This window comes from Salmo trutta, chromosome 2 (genome assembly GCF_901001165.1).
Source record: "Salmo trutta chromosome 2, fSalTru1.1, whole genome shotgun sequence".
NCBI classification, from domain to species: domain Eukaryota; kingdom Metazoa; phylum Chordata; class Actinopteri; order Salmoniformes; family Salmonidae; genus Salmo; species Salmo trutta.
Window position 1 is genome coordinate 72,044,943 of NC_042958.1, and position 7,343 is coordinate 72,052,285.

The following is a 7,343-nucleotide window of genomic DNA, read 5'->3' on the forward strand; positions in this document are numbered from 1 at the left end:
ATTTATTCTTTTACTTTTGATACTTAAGTATATTTTAAAGCAAATACTTTTAGACTTTTACTCAAGTAGAATTTTACTGGGTGACTTTTACTTTTGTCATTTTCTATTAAGGTGTCTTTACTTTTACTCAAGTATGACAGTTGGGTACTTTATCCACCACTGCACTTACATGTTATTCAATCATTTCATCCAAACTGCTCGCGCGAGACAACAAACGTCTGCGTGGCCAGGCGCTAAAATACAACTTGGTTATATATTTTTTTAATGCTTGACGCACTGCAAGTCCCGCCTCTCCCATCTCCTCATTGGTTTTTAAGAGCATATACCCACGTGGGTGATTGAAAGCTGAACTGAGGTCCACAGTCCTATCCTGTTGTTGGTGGTAATGCACCTTAAAGTTGGTTGCCAACTGCCATATAAAGTCAGAAGAAGAAGAAGACTGGAGGAGAGATTACTAGAAACTAACTAGGTTTACACTTTTATCTGTGGATTAATTGTCGGAGTAGAGGACCTTGTGCATTTCAGGTAAAATAACAGCTAAATGGCCATGAATGTTTAATGCGTTTTAACCTGTCCCCAAATGAATATAGGTGGTTCAGAGTTTGTTTTGATATTTCGACCTGCGCGTCCTGATCACTTCTGATGTGGATGGACAAAATCAACATGCGCGTGCGGACACGCACGCCCGGTCTAGTCAGCATGTTAGAGACACAGGAAGAATTTGGTTTTGAGGGACCTCAACTTTGCAGAGCACTGAGTGCCCAGCTCCATGAGGACCTTCTCAATTACCTCAGAAGTGTACTTAAGTTCTTTAGGGTACTATCGCCAAGGCAAAGAGGTGGTCAAACAGGTAAGCAAATGCAGAGGCCAGTTCTGGAGACGACAGCCTCTTCCAGCACAACAGCAATGTTAGTGACCGTCGGCAGCGAGAAGGAAATGGAGACATCATCTTCTACAACCGTGAAGATGCCAACTTCGATGCCTCTGGTCTGGCTCTAGTTAAAACAAGGACAAAGGGTGCAAACCATATCGGATGAGTGTAAAATCTATACTTCCCAAGTAATGAACTCAACTTTATAATGAAGTTCTGCTTCAAATACGCAGAGGTGCTTGTAATGAAAGACTCGCCACACGTCTTAGCTTTTGCTGGATTTTCGCGAAGAAAAAAAGGGGAGGCCTTCCAGGACTGTTGTCTTCTGCTGTGCCACAATGTTGGCAGTCTGAAAAATAATACCCAAAATAAAATAATATGATTTACTTTACATATTTGTGAGTACTTTGAGATTCATGAAACCTTAAATGATTAAGCATTTTGAGGTGCTCCCTTGAGCTACCATAGCCACCCTCACATTTAAATTGTCAAGATCGAGTCCAGAACAAGACCGAGATAGGTAGCTAGCGTCAATGCCGGGAAGGAAGTGAAATAGATCAGTAAAAAAAAAGTGGCTAGCTTAGCTTGCCAGCCTCTTAGGCCGTTGTACATTATACTATAGCTAGCGACTACACTCATAACCTGTTGGCCTACTTTGTCGGCTTTGGTTACGTTATACAAAATGTCTAAGATGCTTAACGTAGTTAGGTAGCACTTGATGTTCAGCCGCTAGCTAGGTAACGTTAACTACCAAAATAGTTGCACATATACAGTTGAAGTCGGAGGTTTACACACACCTTAGCCAAATACATTTAAACTCCGTTTTTCACAATTTCTGACATTTAATCTTAGTAAACATTCCCTGTCTTAGGTCAGTTAGGATCACCACTTTATTTGTAAGAATGTGAAATGTCAGAATAATAGTAGAGAGAATGATTTATTTCAGCTTTTATTTCTTTCATCACATTCCCAGTGGGTCAGAAGTTTACATGCACTCAATTAGTAATTGGTAGCATTGCCTTTAAATTCCACAAGCGTCGCACAATAAGTTGGGTAAATTTTGGCCCATTCCTCCTGACAGAGCTGGTGTAACTGAGTCAGGTTTGTAGGCCTCCTTGCTCGCACACACTTTTTCAGTTCTGCCCACAAATGTTCTATAGGATTGAGGTCAGGGCTTTGTGATGGCCAATCCAATACCTTGACTTTGTTGTCCTTAAGCCATTTTGCCACAACTTTGGAAGTATGCTTGGGGTCATTGTCCATTTGGAAGACCCATTTGCGGCCAAGCTTTAACTTCCTGACTGATGTCTTGAGATGTTGCTTCAATATATCCACATAATTTTCTTTCCTCATCTTGCCTTCTATTTTGAGAAGTACACCAGTCCCTCCTGCAGCTAAGCACCCCCACAACATGATGCTGCCACCCCCGTGCTTCACAGTTGGGATGATGATCTTCGGCTTGCAAGCCTCCCCCTTTTTCCTCCAAACATAACAATGGTCATTATGGCCAAACAGTTCTATTTTTGTTTCATCAGACCGGTGGACATTTCTCCAAAAAGTATGATCTTTGTCCCCATGTGCAGTTGCAAACCGTAGTCTGGCTTTTTTATGGTGGTTTTTGAGCAGTGGTTTCTTCCTTGCTGAGCGGCCTTTCAGGTTATGTCGATATAGGACTTGTTTTACTGTGGATATAGATACTTTGTACCTGTTTCCTCCAGCATCTTCACAAGGTCCTTTGCTGTTGTTGTGGGATTGATTTGCACTTTTCGCACCAACAGAACGCGTCTCCTTCCTGAGCGGTATGACGGCTGCGTGGTCCCATGGTGTTTATTCTTGCGTACTATTTGTTTGTACAGATGAACGTGGTACCTTCAGGCATTTGGAAATTGCTCCCAAGGATGAGCCAGACTTGTGGAGGTCTACAATTGTTTTTCTGAGGTCTTGGCTGATTTCATTTGATTTTCCCATGACGTCAAGCAAAGAGGCACTGACTTTGAAGGTAGGCCTTGAAATACATCCACAGGTACACTTCCAATTGACTCAAATGATGTCAATTAGCCTATCAGAAGCTTCTAAAGCCATGACATCATTTTCTGGAATTTTCCAAGCTGTTTAAAGGCACAGTCAACTTAGTGTATGTAAACTTCTGACCCACTGGAATTGTGACACAGTGAATTATAAGTGATATAATCTGTCTGTAAACAATTGTTGGAAAAATTACTTGCGTCATGCACAAAGTTGATGTCCTAACCGACTTGCCAAAACTGTAGTTTGTTAGCAAGAACTTTGTGAAGTGGTTTTAATGATTCCAACCTATGTGTATGTAAACTTCCGACTTCAACTGTACATCCATCGCTAGCTACGTAGCTAACAGCTATCGACACAGTTGCACCTAGACGCCCAAGGTTAGGCTGAATACATTACATTTTTAACAATTGCTTTTTCCGATTAATATTTGTTCATTGCATCCGCCATAGGAGCCCAGAATCATAATATTACCATGTGTCCCAGCTGCTTGCCGTAGTTTTGAAGTATGACTACTATAATTTGATATCATGGATGGTCAGTCCATGCATCATTGGCCCTGTCAATAAATTTGAGAGCGCTTACATTACCCCCAGGCCCATCCTTCAGATTTTTACCAAAACACAGGTGGCATGCCTGCTTTATTGTTTCAATTAAACATTGTTTAAGGGGGTGTTAGCTTGGCAGATAATGTTACCCATCTAAAGAAAGTGTTTTTGGTTTACCCGTATGGCCAGTTTCATTGTATTGTTACACTATAAATGGTTATTTTATTGTTGTGATACAATTAATTACTACTTCAGTAAGGACTACTATACACTTATTCAGGGACCTTAGGTATAGAAACTTTGACAGTCTGATCAACACATTGTTGAAAAAACGAAGGTACTGCTATTACTAAATATTTCCAATAAATTGAAGCAATATAATTGACATAACATAGCATGTAATCTAAGACTATTTATCCCATGATTTTGTAAAATGGTCACTCACTACTTTACAGTTAGCTATATACAAATCAAAATATATTTTATATTTCAGATTCTTCAAAGTAGCCACCCTTTGCCTTGATGACAGCTTTGTGCACTCTTGGCATTCTCTCAACCAGCTTCATGAGGTAGTCACCTGGAATGCATTTCAATTAACCGGTGTGGCTTGTTAAAAGTTAGTTTGTGGAATTTCTTTCCTTAATGCGTTTGAGCCAATCAGTTGTGTTGTGACAAGGTGTAATGCCCTGGCCATAGAGAGGGTTTTTTTGTTCTTTATTTTGGTTAGGCCAGGGTGTTACATTGGGTGGGCGTTCTATGTTCCTTTTTCTATGTTTTTGTATTTCTTTGTTTTGGGCTGAGTAGGGTTCCTAATCAGAGGCAGCTGTCTATCGTTGTCTCTGATTAGGAATCATACTTAGGCAGCCTGTTTTCCTTTGGGGTTTTGTGGGTAGTGTTTTCTGTTTAGTGTGTAACCGGACAGAACTGTTGCTGGTCGTTTTGTTTATTTTGTAGTGTTCATGCGATCCATTAAATCTCTTGAAAGATGAACACATCCTCCGCTGCACCTTGGTCTCATTTTAACGACGGCCGTTACACGAGGAGACAGTGCATCTCGATGCTGGTTGATAAATTTGACAGTGAATGTACTAGGAAAATAAGTTCTCGACCAGAGGTGACTGAACTAATGTTAAGGTTTGATAATCGGCATTGAAATAGTAATAGAGTATAATTTCAAAACATTAGCATGAAAACAGGTAATAATAAAAATGAGTTAATCTAGTTAATAATAATAAAAATTAGTTAATCATTAGTTAATCTGTTAAAATACTTTTTCAGTCCTTCCTCTTGCATTAGAAATGGGGAAAGGGACAAAAAAAGCACACGCGGGAGTTTCTGTGAAGGAGTGGTGTATCCAGGGAGAACTCAGTATCCAGGGAGAACTCATCTTCTGAAGTGTCATTCATTGTCTTATGCTTCCATCTATTGGAATAATTTAGCAATTGCAATTATTTTGAGACCATATCCTTATAGAATTACTCAGAATTGCAAAATATAATATATGTTCTAGTTCATTTTATCACATACAGCCATAAAATATCAATTTATAGCATGTAATAAACATCTTTATTTTGCATTCAAGCCTCAGTTTAGGGTTTAGACTTGTAGACAATGACACTGAAACAAATGATTGGTTATAGAAAGACTATTGTAGAACCAAGAATCCTGAGACAAAAGAGAATGTTGGATTGAATAGTGCATCAGTGACATAAGGTGCCAAAGTCGAGTGTTTGTTTTAATAACTGGCGTGCACAACAATGTAACATGTTAACAATGTTTCTACCGTGTATAAAGCTGCCCATTTAAACGTACATGCTCTATCAATGCGAAATATATTATGATAATAACGATCAAAGTGTTGGTAGAGTATAATCATATCATTTAACCTACCTCGTGTGTTTGTCAGAAGCCCCCCTTTGCTTCCTTGTTGAAGTGCCGGTGTGCATTATGCATGAGGCAAATTAGTCTACTTCTTCTTCAATGGGGTTTAACGGCGGTTGGCATCCAATGCTAATGGTGCATTACCGCCCCCAGCTGGACGGGGTATTAAATAAGAAACGTTAAAAAAAAATATCCCGGGAAATGGGTAAAACGATATCATACAAAATAAAACACGTCAACTAAAAAACATGAGAAAAAAAATCATACTTCTTCAATCACAGTCCACTCCAAATTACATCCCTACACGGGCTCAGGGGCCTGTGATGGGGCTACATTCACCGACAGGATTTCTTGCCCCGCCTCGGCTGTAAAATCACATAGACTCAAAAAATGTTCAGCGGCATTTACAATGATTCCAATTTTCTTAGACTTCTTCTCCGCTTGTGCTGTATAGTTTATGACCATTGAAATAAATAATACAAAGTCCACCCTTTTAACATGTAGCATTTCACTACCCCTCAGTTGATGAAAAGCCTTCACTGGTCTTGGTGGCTCTACTACCATTGCTTCTTCCCCGCCACTCGTTCCTTCCAATTTTCTCACTGCTTTCAGATAGGAGACGCGCTGGACACTCCTTACCCTTCAGGGCACTCTAAGAATTCAGGCGCATGTTCAAATCCACAGTTTCAGCATTTCCCTTCATCTGGCATACGATATTCTTCCTTTCTTCCCTTCTGCACAAACTTGACACATGACCAAATCTTTTACATGTATGACACTGAAGGGGCTTGTGCACAAAAGCTTTTACAGGGTATCTCATGATTCCTTACTTTATATGAGAAGGGAGAGAGACTCTTTATCAAAGAACAGTAGCATGGGTGAAGTGAACTTATTTTCTCCGTCCACCATACAAGTCAATCGACATGCACCAACCACTCCATCGATATCTTCTGTTATCCTCTATTTCTTGCGCCACCCCAGAAATAACCCCTTTGATAGGCACCCTGCTACAAAAATCCATGCAGGAAACATTCCACTCTATATGTTTTTGAGTCTTAACACACGCTTCTTCTGCTCCACAGACACACAAAATATCTAAATAAGACCACTTCTTGTGACTCTCACTGACTCCACACTTTCTTCCAACACATTCCAGATTCTCCTGGAGACGTTAAACAGATTTCCCAAGTAGCGTTCATCCAAAACCCTGACTTCGACCAAAAACGAGTCAGCGGTTTACTATTTTCCAACATAGCTTTACTCTTTTGTTTCCCTTTTCTTCGCCACTGTAATCCATTCATTCTCACTTTCTGTACTATTAGCTTCACTCAACTCACTAGCAGTTTCAAACAAAACCCCAGTTTCCGCCATCTTCCGTCAACAAACGTCTATGTCAGAAGACAAGAGGCTCCGATGGCTCCAAATTAGTCTACGAGTCATCTTGGAACATTTATTGGTTGACGGGAATAACCAAAGTGGTGAATTACTTCATGAATGTGTATTATGTGACTTAAAGTAGATATTATGGTACAAGTTATTGAAGTGTGTGTTTATGTAAAACTGTTGTTTATGATGTTATATGTCCATGGAAAATTAATTTGGGGCTATCATGGTGGAACATTCCTAGCTGAAGGGAGTTCCTGGAAAGAGTACTTAGGTGCTCAGTTGGCTTTTGCATAGGAAGAGCAGGCTGAGCAGGTAACAGGTAGGCTAGAGTATGTATAGTTATACCTGAGTTTTTTTAACCTTTATTTAACTAAGCAAGTCAGTTAAGAACAAATTCTTATTTACAATGACAGCCTACCAGAAGGCAAAAGGCCTCCTGCGAGGATGGGGGCTGAAATTAAAAATACAAAATTAAATAAAAAATATAGGACCGAACACACATCACAACAAGAGAGACACCACAACACTACATAAAGAGAGACCTAAGACAACAACATAACATGGCAGCAACACATGAAAACACAGCATGGTAGCAACACAACATGACAACAACATGGTAGCAACACAACATA

The 7,343-nt window shown here is 39.8% G+C and overlaps 1 long non-coding RNA gene across 1 annotated transcript; it reads right to left on the bottom strand.

Moving 5' to 3' along the window:
- Positions 1 to 470: 470 nt before the first annotated feature.
- LOC115148595 (uncharacterized) lies at positions 471 to 5,377 on the bottom strand. Its single transcript, XR_003866699.1, has 3 exons — positions 5,335 to 5,377; positions 1,132 to 1,220; positions 471 to 995 (listed from the first exon to the last, which is right to left on the bottom strand). It is a non-coding gene; the product is annotated as an uncharacterized LOC115148595 (long non-coding RNA).
- Positions 5,378 to 7,343: the final 1,966 nt, after the last annotated feature.